The sequence below is a fragment of the Camelus dromedarius genome, chromosome 29, assembly GCF_036321535.1.
Source record: "Camelus dromedarius isolate mCamDro1 chromosome 29, mCamDro1.pat, whole genome shotgun sequence".
NCBI lineage: Eukaryota > Metazoa > Chordata > Mammalia > Artiodactyla > Camelidae > Camelus > Camelus dromedarius.
The window spans coordinates 4,579,438-4,601,102 of record NC_087464.1 but is presented as its reverse complement, the minus strand read 5'-3'; the positions used below and the strand labels follow the sequence as shown (position 1 = coordinate 4,601,102).

Here is a 21,665-nt window from a genome sequence, read left to right as displayed (position 1 = left end):
GACCACGTGGGGGGCGAGCTCAGATGCTGTGACGACGTACAGGACCCCAGCCCAGAGTCCACGGCCACTGCAGCACCTGGCTGGGAGTTCACACAGGTGAGCCACACACGGCGCCCAGTACGCAGACGCCCCAAGAACACCAGCAGGAGCAAGGCTACAAAAGCCTCCCACGGGCTGCTCCGAGAAACAGCCTCCACGAAGGTGGATGTCTTTGAATTCACGGCCACGGTGGAACTTCCTGGAGCAAACGGTGTGGTTGGTGAAGTCAAGGTGGTCACTGTGGGGACAGCTGGTAGACAAGTGTTTCCGCACAGAAGGGGTGAAGGTGAGCCCAGGAGAGCATGGACGCAGACAGCAGGGACCTCTAGGATCTTGGCGTGATGGGCAAGGTGGCACCGAGGACCTCCCCCCAAATTTCCAGGCTGATTCAAAGGAGTTGCTTCTATACACCATTCCCCTCTGTGCCCTCTTCATAAAGCTCTTTGGTTTCCCACTCGAGTGAAACCACATAGTGTGTGACCCTCAAGTGCTCAGGCCATTTGTGTCTGGTTCTCTTTAAGGGCCCGGCTCCTTCTACGGGCAGGAAGGAAAACTCAGCTCATCTAGAGAACGCATCTGTATTCAAATTAACATGCGTAGAGATCTCAGCATCCGACTTGGGTTTATGCACTCTGGTTTCATTTAGAAAATACAGTTTGTATCTAAATATTAATAAGCACTTGTGGGAAAGGCAAAATGTCATTATCTCACATTAAACAAAACGTCATCTTGATTCTGACACTGTTGTTCAAGCAGGAAAATAAGCCATGAGTCAGTCACATTGAAAGGGCGCCTTGAAAATCCCAAGATGATGTGCTGCCTTTTTTTTTTCTTTCACTTTTTATTGACACCGAATATATGTACGGAGAAGTTCCATATGGTAAACTGGAACTCGCCCCTGCAAACCACACCCAGATCAGGAGATGGGACATCATCAGCCCAGAAGCCCTGGGCCCTCCCCATGCCTCCTCCAATCCACGCGTGATAAACCTCGGCACGTGAAACCCGTCTGCTACTGGTAGGCATCCGGGCCGTCTACAGCTCCGCTGTGATGACCACGCTGATAGGGACACTCCAGGGCGTGTGCCCTGATGGCCACATTCGTTTCCTATGGTCCCTGTCACAAACCACCACAAACTGCGTGGCTTTAAACAACTCACAGTTGAGGAGACTAGAAGTCTGAAAGCAGGGTCCGTGGCTGAAATCAAGGTGTCTGCAGGGCCATCCTCCCTCCAGAGGCTCTAGGGGAGAATCTCCTCTTCTGGTTGCTGGTGGCTGTCGGCTGTCCTTGGCTTGTGGCCACATTGCTCCAATCTCTGCCTCTGCGGTCACACTGTCTTCCCGACTGTGTCCACTCTCCCACTGCCTCTCTCTTAGAAGAACATTTGTGATGACACGTAGGACCCACCAGGTAATCCAGGATAATCTTCTCATCTCGATGTCCTTACCCATGTCTGCAAAACTTTACCATTTAAGGTAACATTCACAGATCCAGGGACTGGGACCTGGTGTCGTTAGGGGCCTCCATGAGGCCCACTACAGTGGCTGTATGTACGTTCCATCCAGAGGGGGACTGCTGGTCACCGAGGACGTGCATTTTTAACTTTAGTGGGTCCTGCAAAACAGCTTCCCGAAACAGTTAGGGGAACTTCTACTCCATCAACTGTGAATGATCCCTTGGGTGGGGGAGGGTTCAATTCCCAGTATCTCCATTTTTTTTAAAATGTAATTAATTAATTTAATTTAATAAAACCTAATTACCTCCTCCCCAAGAAAATCAATTGTATATACTAGTCATGAATCACTGCAAACTAAATTTTTTTTTAAAATATGAGCGTTCCTGTGGCTCCGCACCATCTCCAACACCTATTTTCTGTTCTTTTCAATTTTAGAATAGTATCAGATCGTGATGGTTAATTTTATGTGCCCACTTGACTGACCACGGGGAGCCCAGACTCCACACTGTTCCTGGGTGTGTCTGTGGGGGTGTTCTCATGTGAGACGGGCATTTGCATCAGTGGACTCGGTAAAGCAGGTACCGAGCTGGTCTCATCCAACCTCCTGAGGGCCATGAGAACATAAGAGGGAGGAAGAAGGAATTCACCTCTTTTTCCCAGCCTCACTGTTGAGCTGGGACAACTTACCTCACGTCTGCCCTTGGACTGGGATTCGTACAACTGGCCCCCCTGGGTCTCCAACCTGCAGACTCAGATTGAATTCCATTTGGGTCCTCAGCTTGCAGGAGGCAGATCATGGGACTTCTCAGCCTCCACAATCGTCTGGGCCAATTCCTCATAATAAATCCCCAAATATATATAATACACACACACACACACACACACACACACACACACACGGAGAGCCCTGGCTAACATGTTCACGATTCCTTTTGCATTTCCCTGATGACTCATGGACTCGAGGACCTTTCCATACGGCTACTGTACCTTTTTCTGGTGAAATGTCTTTAGCCTCTTTCCTACTCAGTTGTTCACCTTTTTCTTGCAAAGTGCGCGATTTTAATGAGCGATTTCTTAGAACATCTTTCACTAAACACACACGTGCGGAAAGGCGAGTGTCAGGGCCTGAGACTTGAGGTCCAGATGTGCGCAAGGGATGAGTTGCTGTGAATTCTGGACAAGGCTCACCCACAATGGCCTCCAGGCCTCCGTCAGCTCAGATAGTTCCCACAAGGACTCCTGTCGGGAACTTGGATAAGTGAGACAAAAATCAGCCCAAATCACTGTGTTAGGTCTCCATTTACTTCCTTCAAACCAGAGCTAATCTGACTTCAAGGAAGAGATCATTAAATAGGCACATTAAATGCTATTTGTATTTCTATGAACACACGTGGATTTTACGGAATCTTCTGTGTTGGTCGGCTCAGCTCAGTCGGCAGGGTGATGGCCCGTCCCCAGTCCAGGCTGTGGGTGGTACCACGCGTGAGCCTGCAGGGGCAGCCACACCAGCGATGTGACTGCTGGCTTTCTGCTGTGAAATATCCAGTGTTTAACACACTAGGGTCTGACTTCTCAGTATCACTGTAAAGGAGACCCAGCTTTAGGACACCAGTCCACACGAACTGCGGCATAATACTAGGTGTTTGCTGAAAACCATCAGGAGCGCGAGCCCCAGACCCACTCCTCCCACTTCCCCGCCTGGTGCAGCCATGTGGCCCCTGGTGGCAGAACTGCCAACACACAGAGAGAGTCGCCCCTCCCACCCATCAAATGCAGCTTTCTCCCAATAAATTGTGACTTCTGATTATCCCCAAAATTAGCAGGCAGTTTCCAGCTATGGTGCATGGGCGTAAGCAGTGAAGAAAGCCTTGGCCAGTGTCCCAGCAGGGTCCCCATAGGGGACAGGCTGTGGGCCTCCTGGAGGGAATGGTACCCACCCCCACTGGTGCCTGAGCGAAGAACAGGCTGACAGCATCTGGAAAAAGAAGAGCGGTTGGAAAACAGGTTTTCTGACCCATCATTACCCAGAGGATGAACAGCCCATCAGAGCCTGAAACGGGAAGCGGGTGCCTAGGGTCCCCTGAGAGGACCCTCCTCATGCCTCCTCAGGGCTCACCAGCCTGCAGAGGCCTCGGGAGCCCAGCACCTGACCAGGAGCATCGACTTCCCCTCCCCTTCCCCCGTGCCCTCTGCCCTCTGCCCACTGCATGGAGGATGCTGGAGTCGGTCCCCCTCCCTCCAGAGGCCAGAAAGCTACCAGGAGCCCCTGCAATGGGACCAGGATGGCCACCTGGTGGGCAGGGCGGCGGCTACAGCCTGGCTGAGGTGGCCCGGCCACCGCGACCTGTGTCCGGAGACCTCCCCGTTCCCAGGCTGTCCTCCATCCTCCGTCCTCCGCAGGAAGTCAGCGGAGCCCCGTAGGTTAACTCAACAGGAGCAAATTAATAATGTGATTTATGGTTTGTCATGGATTTTGTCGTTCGTGTAGAAGAACAGTGGCAATTTAATTTAGAAAGCCTGTAAATCTCTAAAGGGTAAAATTAAACATCCGCGCTCGCAAGGCCGGGACTTGGCAACAGCCGCCTCCGCCCACAGAAGGCGGTGGGGGAGCTAGCTGGCTGCGCCTCGTCCCATACATTCGGCTGGGGCTCCATCCCCTCTCCGCCGGTACGGGGTCCTTGGTCCCTCCCGTCACCCCTCAAACTGTGTCTTCCCTCATCCCTCCTAGAGCCCCCTGGCGCCCCTCGACGTGCCCCCCCTGGATACGCTCCCTATGTCTCTGCCCTGTCCCCAGACAGCTCACATCGCACTCCCCCAACTCATCCTTCACAGCCCCTCCCGGGGCCCAATCGGGCACGGACCTGGGTGGTGGAAACAGTGCCCAAAACATAGTTAGATGTCACTGGGCAGAGTGTGTGTGCCATCACCTCACCACAGCCTGACGGCCCCCCAGGCCTCCAGGGGCAGCTCCGGCCCTTGACGGTCAGGACCCACCAGCTCCTGCTCTGACTTGCACAAAACATGCTTTTGCTGCCAAATACCCGGCCCTCACCCCACTAGCGGGGGCCCCACTCCAAGCTGGCCCTTCTGCCTGGAGGGCTGTTCCCTCCTGAGCTCTGGACGGGCAAACCCTCCCACTCTTCCAGGATGGAGTCTGTGAGCCACCCAACCCTCTCCCGGGGCTCACACCTTCCAGCTTGTGCTGCTCTGGGAGCTGGAGCCAGAGCCAGACTTGGGCGCTGAGGCCCTTCCACATTCACCAGTAGCCCCTTCTACTCCTCCCCGGACTCCACCCAGCCCCTGACAGGGATCAGGAAACATGGAACAGAGCAGGCACTCAGGAAATACCTGTTGGATGGGTGGATGGATGGGTGGATGGGTGGATGGATGGGTGGGTGGATGGGTGGATGGGTGGATGGGTGGGTGGATGGGTGGGTGGATGGGTGGATGGATGGGTGGGTGGATGGGTGGATGGGTGGATGGGTGGATGGATGGGTGGGTGGATGGGTGGATGGGTGGGTGGATGGGTGGATGGGTGGATGGGTGGATGGGTGGGTGGATGGATGGGTGGATGGGTGGGTGGATGGATGGGTGGGTGGATGGATGGATAGATGGATGAATGGGGTTCCCAGCAAAGGGGCTAGGGGGTACCTAAAATGGAGAGCACCCAGGGCTAGTGCTGCAGAGGCCCTGTGGATCAGAGGGCTGGTGGTGAATGATGGGGGTGGGGAGGGGGGTGCCATTTAAGTGCCAGACACCCCTTTGTTTCCATCCTTAGACAAGTCATCTCAGGTGATGGGTAAAAGGAACAACCCCTACAGAGAGGTGAGGCAGGGATTCCCAAAACAAGGAGTGGGGAGAACACTGCCACGTCCAAGGCAGCTCCCCCATGACGTCGATGCAAGTCAGGGGGGCGTCTGCCTCTGGTTGTGTCATAGCAGCTGGAGTCCCACCAGGTCCCACTGCTGATTAAACACAGACCAGCCTGTGATCCAGAAGAAAACTGGGGGTAGGGTAAAGGTCAGTTACAGAGCACATGTTTAGCACACACAGGGTTCCTGGTTCAGTCCCCCGTACTGCCATCAATAAATAAATAAACCAAATGACTTCCTCCTCCCCTCCAAAAAAGAAGAAAAACATTACTTAATGAAATGCAATTCATTTGAAAGCCCCAATCTGTTTAAAGCCCAAAGGAGAGGCACAAGCCAGAGTCCTTGGTCTGGAGGGGCTTCTGCACTCAGAGTTCCCAACCTAGGAAACATCACAGGGATGTCCCCCCAAAACCAGAATGCAGACTGCACATCCAACCTGCCGCATGCTGGCTCGCTCCTGTCCGGCACCCAACAACGGGCAAAGAAAGGCCACAGGCAGAATCTTCACAGAGAAAGACACGTCCATTAGGGCCGTGGGTCAGGCTGAGCCCAGTGCTGCGGACTCAGGATCTAGCAGTCGGGCCGGGCAGGCAGCACTGGGACCGGTGGCCAGGACCAACTGTCCATCACTTAGCTACTGGTTTTCACTGATACCAGCCAGGAGCAGCTAGAGACCTGAGGTTGCACCTGGTGTCTGGGAAGAAACACACACACACATCCTGTAAGCCTGGTGACTGGCACTGGCCCGGAGCTCCACTGTAACAAAACACTCACAACCGTCTGTCTCCTCTCACTGCATCCTCACAGCTTCACAGCTGCTTGGAGGGCTGGAGAGGAAGGAATGCAGACCTCCGTGTGCCCCTCTCAGGGGGAGCTGAGTCACACTCAGAGCATCGACGGTGGCTTTCTAGAGCTTCTGACTCCCTACCATCCCGGACTGTGACAGCTGTCATTAGCTCTGGACCACATGGACAGATGTGAGCACACATGGCTCAGTTAGGACACCAAAAGACGGAGGACCGTCAACAGTGTTTTACTTGAACCCTGTGTACACTTGCTGCCAAAGGGACCCAAGAAATCCATCGTCCTGAGATGCATGCACCCACTCAATAGAGAGGTCACCTATTTTTGAAACAATGGACTTTTCTGAGACCACTGCTAATCAGACCAACTGAGGGACACTATTTGTTTATTAATATGAGTGATGTATACAACAGTTCAGAGAAATTCATATTTACAGTTGCCATGCGGCAGAATCAATTCCAGGAATGTAAAACCAATCAAAGAAGAAATAAAATATATACACATATATTTAAAAATATAATGATACGTATATACGTGTGTATTTCTCAAACAGAAAATTCAAAATGCCAGTGTTGTTCCCCTACTCGCTGATTATTTACTAATTAGAATCTGTTCCCACCAAATGCCTGAACATTTCAGAGCTGAACATCTCTGAGAGTAGCTGATTCTGTGGCAGGAAGTGCAAAGCTCCAGGCATGGGAAGGAAGACGCTGGAAAACCCAACAATGTTAGCTGTTGTCTTAGAGGGCAAGCTCCCAAGCCTCCTTGCTGTCCCCGTAAGGGGCCCTGGGTCACCTGAGACATGTCCTTGTCCGTTAGTCTCCATCCGCCCACCAGAGCTCGGGTCTATCCGCTAGTCCCCACTATTCGATTTTCCAGGCACGGGTTGAAAATTAGCCCCTGTATGTATCACAAAAGTGTTTCTAAGTCCTAGTCTCACCCTCCCAGCTGGAAAACAAACCTGATGCAAACTGAGTCCCAGTGGGACACAGGAGGTGGGAGGCAGGGGGAGGTGGGGGAGGGGGTCGTGGGCGCTGTGCGCACTTGGAAGAACCCCAGCGCTGCTTGGAAACAGCAGCGCTCCTCGGTCCCCAGCCTCCCCAATGCCAAGGGAAGACAACAGGCCTGCCCCTCCGGCCTGGTGGAGAATTATTTCAAACAGCACACACAGAGGAACAGAACTCAACATCCAGAAGTGCCTGACGAGGTGTGTTTAACTCCAGTTGGTTTTGCCATCAAAAACCATCTCCGGAGGGCAAGGGGGCGTAGCTCAGTGGTAGAGCTGCATGGGTTCCATGGTTCCTGGGTTCCAAAAAAAGTAATAATAATTAAATAAATAAATGAAATAAAATCTAATTTCCCCCCAAAAAATAAATAAAAATTAAAACATAAGAATAAAAACATATAATTTTTTTTAAATTAAGAAAAGAAAAATCTCCGGAAGGCTAGAGCACATCAGTGTTTGGAAAAATCACAAGATGCAAATATTTCTGCAGCCAGTAGACGCCAGAATCTCAATCCCATACTTTTCCTTTCTTAATTTTGATCCTTCAGATGCAAAACCACCGACACAGCACCTTCCACAAGAACAGCACTTTAGAGTTTATGAAGCACCACGTCCTCTTAGTAGGTGGGACCTGAAACTCAGCAAAGCTGGCACCTCAAAATCTCAGTAAAATAGGAGAAGCCACTGCAAGCCTCAGGCCCCCAAACCTCTGGCCGTCAGAACGACGTCCATATCTCAAATCAGTTCAATGCGGGATCCTGTCTGGGCCTCAGAACTACCCCAGCAAGAGCTGTACTGCATGAATGACAGATACTGAAAAAGACCCCCTGGGGCCAGTGACCCGCCTGAGGCCCCAGGGATTAGAGCCAGGTTCAGATCGACCTCTCGTTACTGCAAACCCCAGCTCCTTCCTACCCGACTCTGTCTGCCTCCATACAAAATCATAGCGCCTTCCCCAGCAAGGCCAGAACCTGGGCAGGAGACTCAGGCTGGGGAGGGTTTCAGGAAGGGGAAGCTGGCAAACAGGGACAGGCAGAGCGGCTGGGAGCCTGGAGACGCTGGATCTGACATAAGGTAACAGACAAGTTTAGAAACCTCCAGATGGAGGAGGACGGGAACCCGGGCAAGAGGGCGCCTCATTCCCAGAACATCCATCACCCAGGTGACCGTGGAGATAACACTGAGCTGGCTCTGGCAGCAGGGACAGCCCAATGGCAGGCCATGCAGACAAGCAAAAATCCACAAGGGGGTTTCTGTGAAGCATCAGAATGCTCACTCCCTGGGCTGACTGCCTTCCCAGCCATGCGGTCCTCAGGCCGAAGTGGAATTTGACCTGCGCCCTTCAATCTGACCTCCACAGCTCCCTCCTGCCTGTCCAACACCTGCCAGCTTCCATGTGAGGTGCAAGGAGGGAGCCAATTGGGAACCCAGCTCAGTTCAAGCTCTGGGTCTCAGGAAAGGAGCAGCAGGCTGCCAGGCTTGTGCTGAAAGGACAAATGACACTCCTGGGGCTTCACTCATTCGTTCATTCATTCACTCATCCAGCTAGTACCACTGAGGGCCCAAGAGATGCCAGGCACTGACCTAGCTGCCAGGGATACAGAGGTCCACAGAGTCTTTCTGCTGGAGCAGTCAGAGACAGAATAAACAAAGTATATAAATAACAAGTCATGTTAAGTACTAAGAAGAAACACAAAGCAGGGTTAATAAGAAAGGGGGAAGTGACGCTAATTTATGTAGGCTGATCAGGGAGCTGAAATATAAACAGAGAAGTAAGTGAGAGAGCAAGCCAGGTGGATATCTGGAGAAGGCACGTGCCAGGGAGCAGGAACAGCAGGTGCAAAGGCCCTGAGGCAGGCAGGAGCATGGCAAAAGTGAAGACAAAGGGATAACAGGGAAAGAGCCCATAGTCATCTGGGATCATCAAGGATGGACACAGGGTGCCAGGCCGAGGTGGCAGGTGGGGATGGGGTGGGGACAACCCAGAGCATGCCTGCAGTGAGCCTGCCTGGCCAGAGCCTGCACAGCATGGTTGGGAGTGAGGAAGGGAACTGGGGAAAAAAATCAGGCTGGGGAATGTGGGTGTGGGGTGGGCACTGAGGAGCCGCTGAGGGCTTGCAAGGAACCCCAGACCTGGCCCTAATGGGGGAAACCCTGCAGCTGGCCCAGAAACCCTAAGTCCCACAGCAACAGCACCCACCAAAATGGGGGTTCCTGGGCAGGCTCATGGAGAGAGCTGGCTGTGTGACACTGAGGTCCTTGTCCTCTCTGGGCTTCCCTGTGCGTCTGGGAGGACAGGGAGCATGCAGGAATGGCTGCAGGAGAGGCAGGAGCAGACGGGCACCCACGATGGCTGACTCAGCCTGCACTGGCAGGCAGCTCAGAGGCACCAGCTGGACCCGACCCAGGCAGTGGGCAGGGCCTCGGGAGGGGAAGGAGGCTGAGAACCCCCTCTATGGGTGTTTGCCCGACCCCCCACCTCCCCAGACATCGGCCCCGCTTGGTGGGCCACCATCTCAAACCTGCCCTGCGTTGGGGATGGAGCTGCCTGCCGGTGCGGATCCCCATCACTCCCCACCTGTACGGTACCTACGCATCCCCATCCCAATAAGGTCAGGGCAATGCAATCCTCAGCTCTCTCCCACCCTCCGTTTCCTCAAGACCAGGCTGCAAGGCAAGCAAGCCACCTGTTCCAGAAGGCCCTCGAGGCCAGCCTGGGCCTCTGTGCCCACCCTCTCCTAGCCCTCCCAACTCCCCGTACAACAAAGGTTTCTCCAAGACTTCGGACCCTAGAGTTACCAGAGGCCCTCACCTGTGGAACCGCTGTGTCAGGTGTCTGGGGCCAAGGACAGGGAAGAGCTGAGGCCTAGAGGGGGGTTCAGGCACCCAAGTTCCCCCCACCCTCACCTGGACAGGCCTCCCATCCGCCCAATCCCAACGAAGCCAACCTCCGCATCCAATGTGTTTTTCCTCTGACTTCTTCAGTTGTGTCTAGGAAAACTCAAGGTGTTTTAGCGTTCCCTCTCAGATTCCAGGGGTGCGACTGGTGTCTTTTACAATTATCTTTTATTTTTATCTCGCATCTCTTAGCTTAGTTGGCAAATTGGATTACTTATGCGCCTCCACTTCACAATCCATCCCCACCAATTATTCCTGTGAAACTAGTATTTTTTTTTAAAGGGTAGGGGGAGGGTATAGCTCAGTGGTAGGGCACGTGCTTAGTTAGCATGCATGAGGTCCTGGGTTCAATCCCCAGCACTTTCATTAAAATAAACAAATAAACCTAATTACCTCCCCCCAAAACAAAAACAAAAACAACCCACAAACAAAATTAATAAAATATATATTTTTTAAAGTGAGAAGTACTCAAGGGACAGTCACACAAGACTTACCTCCAGCCCAGGGTGCCCAAGAAAGAGGCAAGGTGGGGAGAGAGTAAGAAGGTAAAAGTGACCCCATCTGCCAGCGCTCACCCCGTCTCTCACACTCACACACACACACACTCCATCTGGTTCCCCCAGGCGAGGCAGCCCAGGACCCTGGAGATGGAAGGGCAGGCAGCAGGGGAGGGGCACAACTGTGCTCCCCAACCAGTGACCTGAGGTCTGGAGAGACAGGCCGAACAGCAGCGTCTCAGGGCCCCCCATCATAAGTGCCACTACCCAGGCCTGGTCCAGCTCCGGAGACCACTCTGAGGGTCTCTCCGCCAGTGCTGGTGGTCCCCAATGGGTAGGTGGCCAGCTCAGCAAGCTGACCATCAGCAAGCTCCAACTCACCCACTAGCGCCCTGGCCATCACCCAGGGTCCCCGCGGGTTCCATGTCAGTGTCATCCTCCGCTCAGGAGACCCCCTCCAGTGGAGGCTGCAGGTGGAGGTAGCCCAGACCACCCAGGAGTGAGGGCACAGGGCAGGGCAGCCTGGCAGCTCTTGACTGGGAAACCCGACCATGTCCCCAGACACTGCCAACGAGAAGGGGAGAAGCCTTCCATCTCACCTCACCGTAGGGACCACTAACCCAGAGGCCTCAGAAATGACCACCCAACAGGCTCTGGGTACCCACCGAGCACATCAAGTGTGTGCCTCAGGAAAAGCCATCCTATTTCTGCTCTCAAAGCTTTCAGGTCATTATTTCTAAAACCACTCTTTTTCTCAAAGGAAGAGAGGAGGAAAAAATTCTCAGAAAGGGGGCAGAGGATGAAGAGGTCAGGGGCAACTAAGCCCACAGAACGAGATGCTCGAAAGAGATGCCCAGTTTGGGGTACCTGACCGTCCCCATGGCCATTTGTGACTTCGCTTAACCGTAGATTTGAGTGTGGCCCCTGACAGGCCGTATCCGAATAGATCTGAAAACATTGTCTTCCTTCTGCAACTAAATACTAAGTTGAGACCAGCAGTCTATCTCGGTCTCCGCGCTCAGTGAGGCTGGAGCAGGGCGGGCCCCTCGTGGGCGCCCGCCCGACCGTCCCTGAGCACCTCGGGCCAGGGCAAGCTCGCTCCCAGCTTCGACACAGCCAGGCCCGCTGCCCACCGCCTGGCCCGGGGGTCAGGGGGCTCACGGTTCGCCTTGACCATCAGTGGCCCTATCTCCCGCCAGCCGCCTGGCCCGGGGCCGGGGGAGGGGGAGGGCAGGGGCTGGGCCGATGGGGCAGATCCGCGAGGGCAGCCCAAGGGACCCGGGCGTGGGATTTTTAATTGAGGAGTTTCTCGCTGGGCCTCATTATAAAGGGAAAAGGTGGGGCTCGGCTTCCCGGGAGACAGGGAATCCAGAAACGACCCCAAACTCGGGAGTTGTCGCCCTGCACGGGGACTTGGTGCCAGCGCCCAGCGGGGCCGCGAAACGCTCCAGCGGCCGGTCCGGCCCGGCCGGCCCGGCCGAACCCGAGCGGGTAGCCGCCGCCTCCCCGTGCCCCTGCTCCGCGCCCGGTCGCCCCTTGCCGAGGCGCCCCACGCCCGGAATGTGCAAGCGTCTGGCCCGGCCCCGCTGCGCCCGCCCGCCGGCCGAGGAGACCCCGGTCTGCACCCCGAGACCCCGGCGGCGCCGCCCGATCGCGCCCCCCGCGCCCTGGTCCCCCGCGCTGGCCCGGGCGCCCCTAGGCTGCGGCTACCAGCGAGTCGGGCGGCCCAGGCCCCCAGCTTACCTGGCCTGGGCGCGGGGCAGCGTGGTGCACCGCCGCCCCCGGCCCGCCGCCGCCGCTCTGTCCGCGAGGCCGAGCGCGGGGCCGCCGCCGCAGCTCTTTGTGAGCCCGCGCCCAGCCGCGCACCGAGGCTGCTGCTGCGCCCGGGAAGCTGAATAGCGGCGGGCGGGCCCGGGACGCGGCGTACGGCACGCAGGCCGCCTCTGCCCCGCGCACGCGGCGCGGCCGGCGGGCGCACCCCGCACGGGCCTGAGGCTGGCCGCCCGCGCCCGCGCCCCGCCCCGGCCTCGCCCGAGTCCCCCGCCCCGCCAGACCGCACGGCGGGAAGGAAGGGAGGACAAAGATGCGCGCGTGCCCAGCGCCCGCCCTCCACCCCCAGAGCCCGGCGGACACTCGGCGGGGAGGGTGGGCGGACGCACCTGGGGTCCGAGTCCTGCGGGACCCGCGGAGCACACTGATTCCCGGCCGCGCCCCGGACCTGCCGGATCGGGAGCCGTTGGGGTCCGGTCTTCGGGCGGGTAGAACAGGTGACAGCGAGGCTCCCTCGCGCCCGCACGCTGCCCCAGGCCCCGCGCTGCCCCCTGGCGGGCTCTCAGGCGCGGGCGGCGCGGAGGAGCCGCGGCGACCGCGCCCTGCTCGGCCCAGTTAGCGGTGTGCGGGAAGGGGGCCCCAGACTAGAAGCCCTGGGGGAATGATGGCCTCAGAGAACCCCTTCCAGAGGGGCAGCACAGTGCTGCCTTCCCGCCGCAGACCTCCCCCAGCCCCCGGTCGCGGGCTGCATTCCTGGTCCTCTCTCCAGGCCCCTGGGAATCACCTCATCACCCTGGTTTCTAGTAGCCTGTGTTCCCCTGCCGCAGGGCCTCACCCCTCCCCTTTCTCTCCTTGCCGTCCTGGATGGAGAGGACCCGTCCCTCGTCCATTTCCAGCTCCCCACACAAATCCCAAAACGAGTAATATTCTCCCCTGAAGCCCTTGAAGATTGTGCTGGAGATGCTCCGTGTCACTTTTTACCCCTCTGGCCTTTTATCCAGTCCACCCAGTCGGAGTAACCCGTGGGCTCTTCCTGGAGAAGGGTACCCAGGGACTTGTCTGCTCAGGGTGGGCCTCAGGTGCCTCCCTCGCTCAAAACCTGGTTATTTGCCTTCTGTTTTCTCTTTTTTCGGCTGGAATAGTGTGATGTTGGGGAAGAGGGCACTTAAGAGGAGTGCCACAGAAGAAAGATGAGGCCTCGCTGGGCCTCCTGCTGCCGCCCTGGGGGTCAGCGCTGGGAGGTGAGCTGTCTGTGCGGTTTGTGCTCCCCTCTTCCAACGGGCAGGCTCCTCTGGGCCACCCACCCGGTCTCTGCACACAGGAGAGCTGATGCTCAAAAGCCGCAGGGTCAAAGTCAAAGGCACAGGCCTGCCCCAGCCTGGACCAGGACTCCTAAGTCTGGTAGGCTCAAGCCAACCCCCAGGATTCAGGGAATTTTTTAAGAATCTTGGAGTAGGGAAGGCGCTCCTCAGTATTCCACAAAACTGGAAAGCCATAACATGAAAGACTGCTGAATTTGACTTCAGAAAAATTCCTGCATGGCAGTCACCACCACTAGCAAAGCCAACAACAAACCAGGAACAAAAATATTTGCAACTCTAAAATAAGGAAGAACCCCCACCCCCACCCCACACCAAGAACAACAAGAAACAGAAAAAGAAAGAAGAAAAACATAAAAAATCTCTAAAAATTGAGAAATTAAATAAAATAAAAATATTTGTGACATTTCACCAACAGTTAATTTCCCTCTTCTACAGAGAGCATCCAGAAATAGATAAAAGAACAACTCAGTAGAGAAACACAGGAGGTAAGGAGCAGACAGTTCACAGACCAGGAAACACAATTGACTTTCAAACATCTGAAAAGATGTCCTCCTTATTCATCATAAGAAATGCAAATTAACACAACCCCAGATGCCATGGTTTTTACCTGTCAGAGACCCAGGAGGACAGCAATACAATACATTGCAGAGGGTGAGCGGAAAACAAGAACTCCTGCACTGCCCTGGGGAAGTGTAAGTCAGCTTGCCTTCTACGGAGGAATATTAGATCACTTCTATCAAAATTACAAATGCACAAGCCCTTTCACCTAAGAATTCTGTTTCTCTGCATTTTTAAACATGTATATGACACGTGCAAAAGAGCCATATTATTTTGCAGAGTTATTCATTGTGTGATTGCTTGGGTAGCAAAATGACTGCAAACAGCCTCAATATTCATGAATAGGGGACTATTAAAAACCATGCAGGGACATCGAAACACTGAAATAAAGAAGGAAACCAGGGCCCATATGATGAATTAATATGAAAGGTCAGGATAGATTGTTAAGTTTGAAAGCACCAAGAAGAGAGGGGTTCAGTGTGCCAACACGTGTGTAAAACAGAGAAGGGAAGAGTTTTGCTTTTGCTTTTTGAGTTGTTTTTGTTTATTTGTTTTGGTTTGGTTTTTGGTTTGGGGTTTTTTGTTTTGTTTTGTTTTGTTTTGTTTTTAATGATTAGTGCACTCAGACTTGAATGCAGCCATTTAGCCTCTCTGGAAGGATCCCAAGAAACTCATAAATGTTGGTCACCTGTGGGAAGGAAACTGGTGGCTAGGGCAGAAGTCCCAGGAACACTCTTCACTGATTACCTTTTCTGTCTTTAAAGTATGTAATATTATTGTCTATCCCAAAGCAAAATTGTTCAACTATTATTCATAACCCTGGTTCTTAACCCATTGGAGAGTATCCTCTGAAATCTCTGGTCCCTTTCCCCAAGGGAAGAAAATAGACCCTCTGATGCAACTGATGTAAATACGTCTCTGGCGGCAGGGTTGAACCACTGGCCTTGCTACCTACCACCACTTAGTGGCAGCACTCATGAATTGCAGGCTTAGTGCCAGTACCCTTCAGCCAAGAGAAACTCCCCAGCCAGGCATAATTCCCACAGGGCCGGAAAGTGGAGCCAAATACTTGTCAATTCCTCAGCACTTGTCATAACTTAGTTTTTAAAAATAATGCATGCCTTCCCTATACAGGACAGATGATTAATGCTCTGCCTTATTGGCTGGGGAGGACATCCCCAAGTGACAGAAGATTAATTTTTCTTTCCTTCCTGGGCTGAGTGTACGAGTGGGTTTGATTGACAAAGACATGTCCTCTGTCTGTGGGGCTGGCAGAATAACTCTTCTCCCATAAAGTCACCACTCAGCCCTCGTTAACACCAAGCACTTGGGTTCACCTTCCTCACCCCCTCGTCCTATGTCATCAAAGTGCCCCAAACCCAGAGCCAGGGATCCTGTATTCTGGCCCCAGCTCAGGCACCGGCCAGGACGAGGCTTCGGGCAGGTCACTGGGACCTCCATGGTATACTTTCCTCCTCTGTTCAGATGAGGGAGTTAACCTCGGAATCCCCAGGGTCCAGGAAGTATGAGAAGAAACACAACCTAAACCACCCCCGTGGGAGTCTTTGATTCTCTTACTTTCAGGACTTAAGTCACTGGGGAAATTCACTAACTGAAGCACACACTCCGGCAGGTTTTCTTGCACTTTAGAAGACACAGTGAGAGTCTGGAAATGTCTTTGCCAACCAGGGAAGCAAAGGACCTCCCCCGAAAATAAACACTGTTGATTTTTTGGACCAACTTCAGGATGCAGATTCTGTGGCAAAATCCAGCACTTATAGCAAAAGATGGATTATTATAAACTAGAAACCCTCTGACTTTCCAGACTAGACCTTCAGTGGCCACACAAAACAGACTGCAGTTCATGAGTGTCTGAGGAGGGGTCCACCACGAGGATGCTGGCGCATCCAGGAAAAGCAGAGATTTGTTGTTTTCACAAAAGCCTTTACCCACTGCATTTGGGTAGAGGTGGGGGTGAAAAATCAGCACAGTGCAGATCTCCTTTATTCTAGGGACTCTCCTCATGTAGGGGAGGAAGTGGAGACCATAAGGTGTGGGTGTAGCTCATGTGTGTGGGGGGATGGATGGCATTTAGATGATACAGTGGAGAGAGCCAGCTTGATGTAATAGAGACAGGCCCCTGAGCATGTCCAATTCCAACGCATGGAATGTGACATCACCAACGATCTCTGTCAGGGAGACAGCGGGGCCAGATGATGACAGGGGTGAGGCTACTCTCCGACACCCTTTATGATGTGATTTTGGTGTTGGAGTTGAGTCACTCTTCACACAGAGGTCGGACTTCTTGGGAGGGACGGACCAAGACTACAAATGCTGTTCTTCAAGATGCAACCCAAAGGAAGCCTTGTGGGGGCCAGGGTGAACCAGATCAAAGCCTGGAGGGGCAGAGGGGCAGAAGGGCTGGGGACGTACAGTCCCCCAGAGGAAGCAGGCATCTGGGCAGGACACCAAGACCCAACCTGAGGGTTCCAGAGGGTCTGCTTTGGGCAAGCAGAGAGGGCATGTTTGGGAACCTGTGGGGCAGACGAGGGGCAGAGCCCACAGTGGAAACTCATCACAGCGGGGCCAGGAGGGCTGGCAGGATCCACCTTGAAGATTCATGGTGGACATCACAGAGGGTGTCTGGAAGGGGTCTGTCTGAACCACCCCGGGCAAGGAGCAGTTTCAAAAAGCACGTGACGGCTTCCTGTCAATCGGCAGGTAGAGCATCAGTGATTAACAGGATAAATCAGCAGAGCGCCTGATTATAACTGGTATTTATGGGGCGGGGGGTGAGGTCACATGGCCTCCATTCTGAGCTGCCGGGGACACAGAGGATGTTTCCTGCAGCAACAAGATGCCCTGCTTCTGGTGATGGCCACTCAGATATTCCTCTGGGGGACCACCCTCCCTTTATCCTCAGTCCCCACGGTTTAGAAGAGGCTCCCCTGACCCACTCCCCCCTCCCATGCCACCTGGATGGGCACAGGAGTTGGGCCAAGCTGATCTCTGTATCCCATTCCTCTGACTCTAGGGCTTAGCTCAGGGGTGGGGATGTGACCCCAGTGAGTCTCTGAAGATTCAATCCCAGGACTCCTGTGTGAAGGTGCTACAAAGGACATGCCCTTTCCTCTGAGATGATAAGCAGTGAGGATAAGGCCAGCCTGGAGCTGCCAGAGCCGCCTGTGAAGGGGCTGCTGGAGAGCGAGGCAAAGGCAGAGGGAAGCAGGGTAGCACATGGAGGCATTGGGCCACAATAATGTCATTGAAGCTCTGGATCTTGCCATGCCTGATCTCCTGCCGCTGGACTTAACAGTTATGTAAGTCAGTTTGAGTTGAGCTCCTGTCTCCTCTAACCTTAGGAGTCTTGTCTGAAAACCATTAACAAAACAAAAAGACAACCTACAGCCTGGGAGAAATATTTGCAAATGATGTGACTGACAAGGGTTTAACTTCCAGAATATACAAACGGTTCATACATCTCAATAACAAAAAAACCCAAAAAACCCAATTAAAAATGGGCAGAAGACATAAACATCTCTCCAGAGAAGACATCCAGATGGCCAATAGGCATATGAAAAAATGCTCAATATCGCTAATTATCGGAATAATGTAAATCAAAACTACAATGAGGTATCACCTCACACCAGTCAGAATGGCCATTATTAAAAAGTTCACAAACAATAAATACTGGAGAGGGTGTGGAGAAAAGGGAACCCTCTTACACTGCTGGTGGGAATGTAATCTGGTGCAGCCACTATGGAAAACAGTATAGAGATTCCTCAAAAAATTAAAAATAGACTTAACATATTATCCTGCAATCCAACTCCTGGACATATATCTAGAGGGAACTCTAATTCGAAAAGATACACACACTACAAATGTTCACAGCAGCACTATTTACAATAGCCAAGACATGGGAGCAACCTAAATGTCCATCAACAGATGACTGGATAAAGCTGATGTGGTGTATATATGCAATGGAATACTACTCAGCCATAAAAAAGAATGAAATAATGCCACTGGCAGCAACATGGATGGACCTAGAGATCATCATACTAAGTGAAGTAAGTCCGAGAAAGAAAAATACCATATGATATCACTTACATGTGGAGTCTTAAAAATGATACAAATGAACTTATGTACAAAACAGAGACAGACTCACAGACATAGAAAACAAACCTATGGTTACCAAAGGGTAAAGGGGGTGGAATAAATGAGGAGTTTGGGATCAGCAGATACACACTACTATATATAAAGTAGACAAACAACAAGGTCCTACTGTATAGTATAGGGAACTATATTCAATACCTTATAATGGCCTATATAATAAAAAAATATGAAAATGAATATATATGTATAACTGAATCACTATGCTGTATACCAGAAATTAGCACAAAGCTGTAAACCAACTATACTGCAAAAAAAAAAAAAAAAAAAAAAAAAAGAAAAAAAGAAAAAAAAGAGTCCTGTCTGATACAGTGAGAATCATGATGCTTATTTGTTGTAGCTGGTACCAGTCGGTACTGGGAAGAAACAAAGCCGGGAAATTTCAGAAAGAGCAGTATTTATGGTCACAGGGCCTCTTTCAGTTCCAGAAGCGATCTCCCTTGAACACCTCTGGAACCTTGGAACCACCCGTAAGAAGGAACTGAAAGATGCAGGGTTATACAGCTTGTGCAAGTGGAGGCTCAGGGATGTTTTCAGAGAGCTTCCTTCGAGGCCGGACTGGCCGTCAAATGCAGAGGCACAGACGTGGGCTGGGTGCAACCAGTGGGCTCAGAAGCGTGGGGTTGTTATTCTAAGGAGCAGCTTTGCAACCATCAGCGCTGGGCTCTGTGGTGACTTGAGCATCGCCTGGGCTCACCTGATGGCCCAGGTGAGATCCACGTGCAGGTCCAAGGACAACTGCACAGTGTGTCTCGCCAGGGGCAGCCTCCCACCGAGCTGAAGGACTGCACCCCAGACTCAGAGTCCATCTCTCCTGTTTGCTCCTACTGTGCTTGGTTTGCTCGAGATCAACCACATTTCCCACATCAGATCGTGGGACTGACCCAGACGGTTTTGTGATGATCTGGAACTGTCTGGTGATATTTCTAGTTCTCACGGGTGGGGCTGATGCTTCCAGTATCTAGTGGGCAGAGCCCAGGGACCCTGCTAAACGTTCTACAATGCACAGGACATCTCCCCATACCAACAAATCATCTAGCCCAAGCCCAGCTGTCAGTAACGCCGAGATTGAGGAACTTGCCATATTATCTTCTGATGTGTCTATTTATTTATATGAAAAAAAATCATACATTTACAACAGTTCATCACAAGTAGGGAATGACTTAAAATAAGGAAAAGATGTTGCTATATGTCTATGGCTTGGGAAGACAGAACCAGACAGCGGCAGGGCTGTGATCCTAGCCTTTCGGTCCAGCCTGGGACACAGGAAGATGCCGGATCCCCGGGGAAGGGGGGGCGGGGGGTGGGGAGGTAGCACCCTCCTCCCAGTCTGCGGGTCCTTCCGAGAAGCTGTGCTCTGCTGGGCGAGGCCTGATGAGCTGCAGAACTGCAGTGCTGAGTGACAGGGACAAACCTGACCCCTGCATTAGGGGTCAGGTGACAGATGATTCCCTGATGGGGAGGGCTTCCTGGAAGGGGTATGGGTCCCTCCCAACACATCCCCCCAGGTCTCCCCACCCCCGTCTCCCACCCTGGCCCTGCACCATCCCTGCTATGCTGGGTCCCACTGGTTTCCTCCTTCCGCCTCCTGTCTTGGAAACCTTCCCAGAACCCTTTACACAGAACACAGCGACCCCAGGAAGCCTCCTTCTAGTTTCCAGAGAAAGGACTTGGAGGCATTGTGTGTCGGCAGCAGGGCTGCTGTCTCTCTGGCATGGGCTCTTTTATGTTCTCTCAGAGCAGCTTTGGATAAAGCCACCCTCAACTGAAAGCCTGGCCTCCCGCCTTGGTGGCCCTGGGCTCCGACCCTGAGCCGGAGGCGGAGGCGGGAGAGGGGCGCATCCTCCGTTCCCAGGGGCCTTCGCGGTGCCAATCCCGGGCCTTCTGGAGGGTCCTTTGGGTCCAGGGCCTCTCGGGCACCCCAAGAAAGTTTTCTCCAGCTGCCCACACAGAGGGCTGACCTCAGGACTGCTGATCAGCCAGCGTGCATGTTCCTGCCTGACTTTTATTTTGGCTTGCAGTTCCCCACTTAATTGCATGATCTTTTTTTTAATTGAAGTATAGTTGATTTTCAATGTTGTGTTAGTTTCAGGTGTACAGCACAGTGATTCAGTTATACACATATATTCTTTTCCAGTATAAGTTATTATAAGATATTGAATATAGTTCCCTGTGCTGTACAGAAGAACCTCGTTGTTAATCTATTTTATATATAGTAGTTTGTATCTGCAAATCCTGAACTCTCAATTTATCCCTTCCCACCCCCTTCCCCTTTGGTAATCATAAGTTTGTTTTCTATGTCTGTGAGTCTGTTTCTGTTTTGTAAATAAGTTCATTTGTGTCATTTTTTAAAGATTACACATATAAGTGATACCATGTGACATTTGTCTTTCTCTATCTGACATACTTCACTTAGAATGACAATCTCCGGGTCCATCCATGTTGCTGCAAATGGCATTATTTCATTCTTTTTTTATGGCTGAGTAGTATTCCATTGTATAAATGTACCACCACTTCTTTATTCAGTCAACTGTCGATGGACATTGAGGTTGTTTCCTTGTGTTGGCTGTTGTAAATAGTGTTGCTATGAACATTGGAGTGCATGTGTCTTTCTGAATTAGGCTTTTCCCCAGATATTGCATGAGCATTTGATTATCTCTCTCTCTCTCTCTCTACACAACTCGGGGCCCATTCTCAGCTCAGGGCACAGTGCCTGGCACACAGTAGGCTTCTGTAACCATTTGTTGACTGAACAAACAGAGGGAAGAAAAATATTTCAGAAGCATTTCAAGGTGTTCCTACTCCCCAAAGGTCTCTCTTGCCAGCCCAGGATGGTGCCTTAGATCCCCACCCCCACCTCCATGGACCACCTATTCAAAATGTTGTCTTCAGCAAGATTCCATCATCACTTGGATGTGTTTATCCAGGGCACACATGGGGCTTTCGCAAAAATTGACAGAGGAGGAAAAGCGTGGTTTAAGCTGCCCCGGTCGTGGTACTCGGCTGGGGTGGTCTCAGGAAACCAAGACAACATCTCTGCTATTGGGAGGTGTTGCAGCTGACAGACACCAGCCGTGCCTGCCTGTCTTGTGTTCACGCCTCCACCAATCTCGACAGGCTTTTCCTCTAGGCTTGTACTTCCACCGCCCCTTGGAGCATCACCCTTTGCGCCCTTGGAGCAGAAGCTGGAACTGCATCCCCCTGCCTGTGCAGATACAGGAGGGCTATGAAAGCTCTCTTATTGCCATGTGAGATGGACCCTCAAGGGTAGT

At 52.7% G+C, this 21,665-nt stretch overlaps 1 protein-coding gene across 3 annotated transcripts in view; it reads right to left on the bottom strand.

Moving 5' to 3' along the window:
- Positions 1–12,814, bottom strand: part of APBA2 (amyloid beta precursor protein binding family A member 2) — a 176,597-nt gene extending 163,783 nt beyond the window's left edge. The window contains exon 1 of one of the 3 annotated variants that reach the window (XM_031440458.2): positions 12,733–12,814. The gene's annotated coding sequence lies outside the window, so the exon portion shown is untranslated. Of the gene's footprint in view, positions 1–12,316; positions 12,399–12,732 lie in introns of those variants that run through there. The other 2 variants (XM_031440457.2, XM_031440460.2) reach the window with 2 other exon arrangements.
- Positions 12,815–21,665: the final 8,851 nt, after the last annotated feature.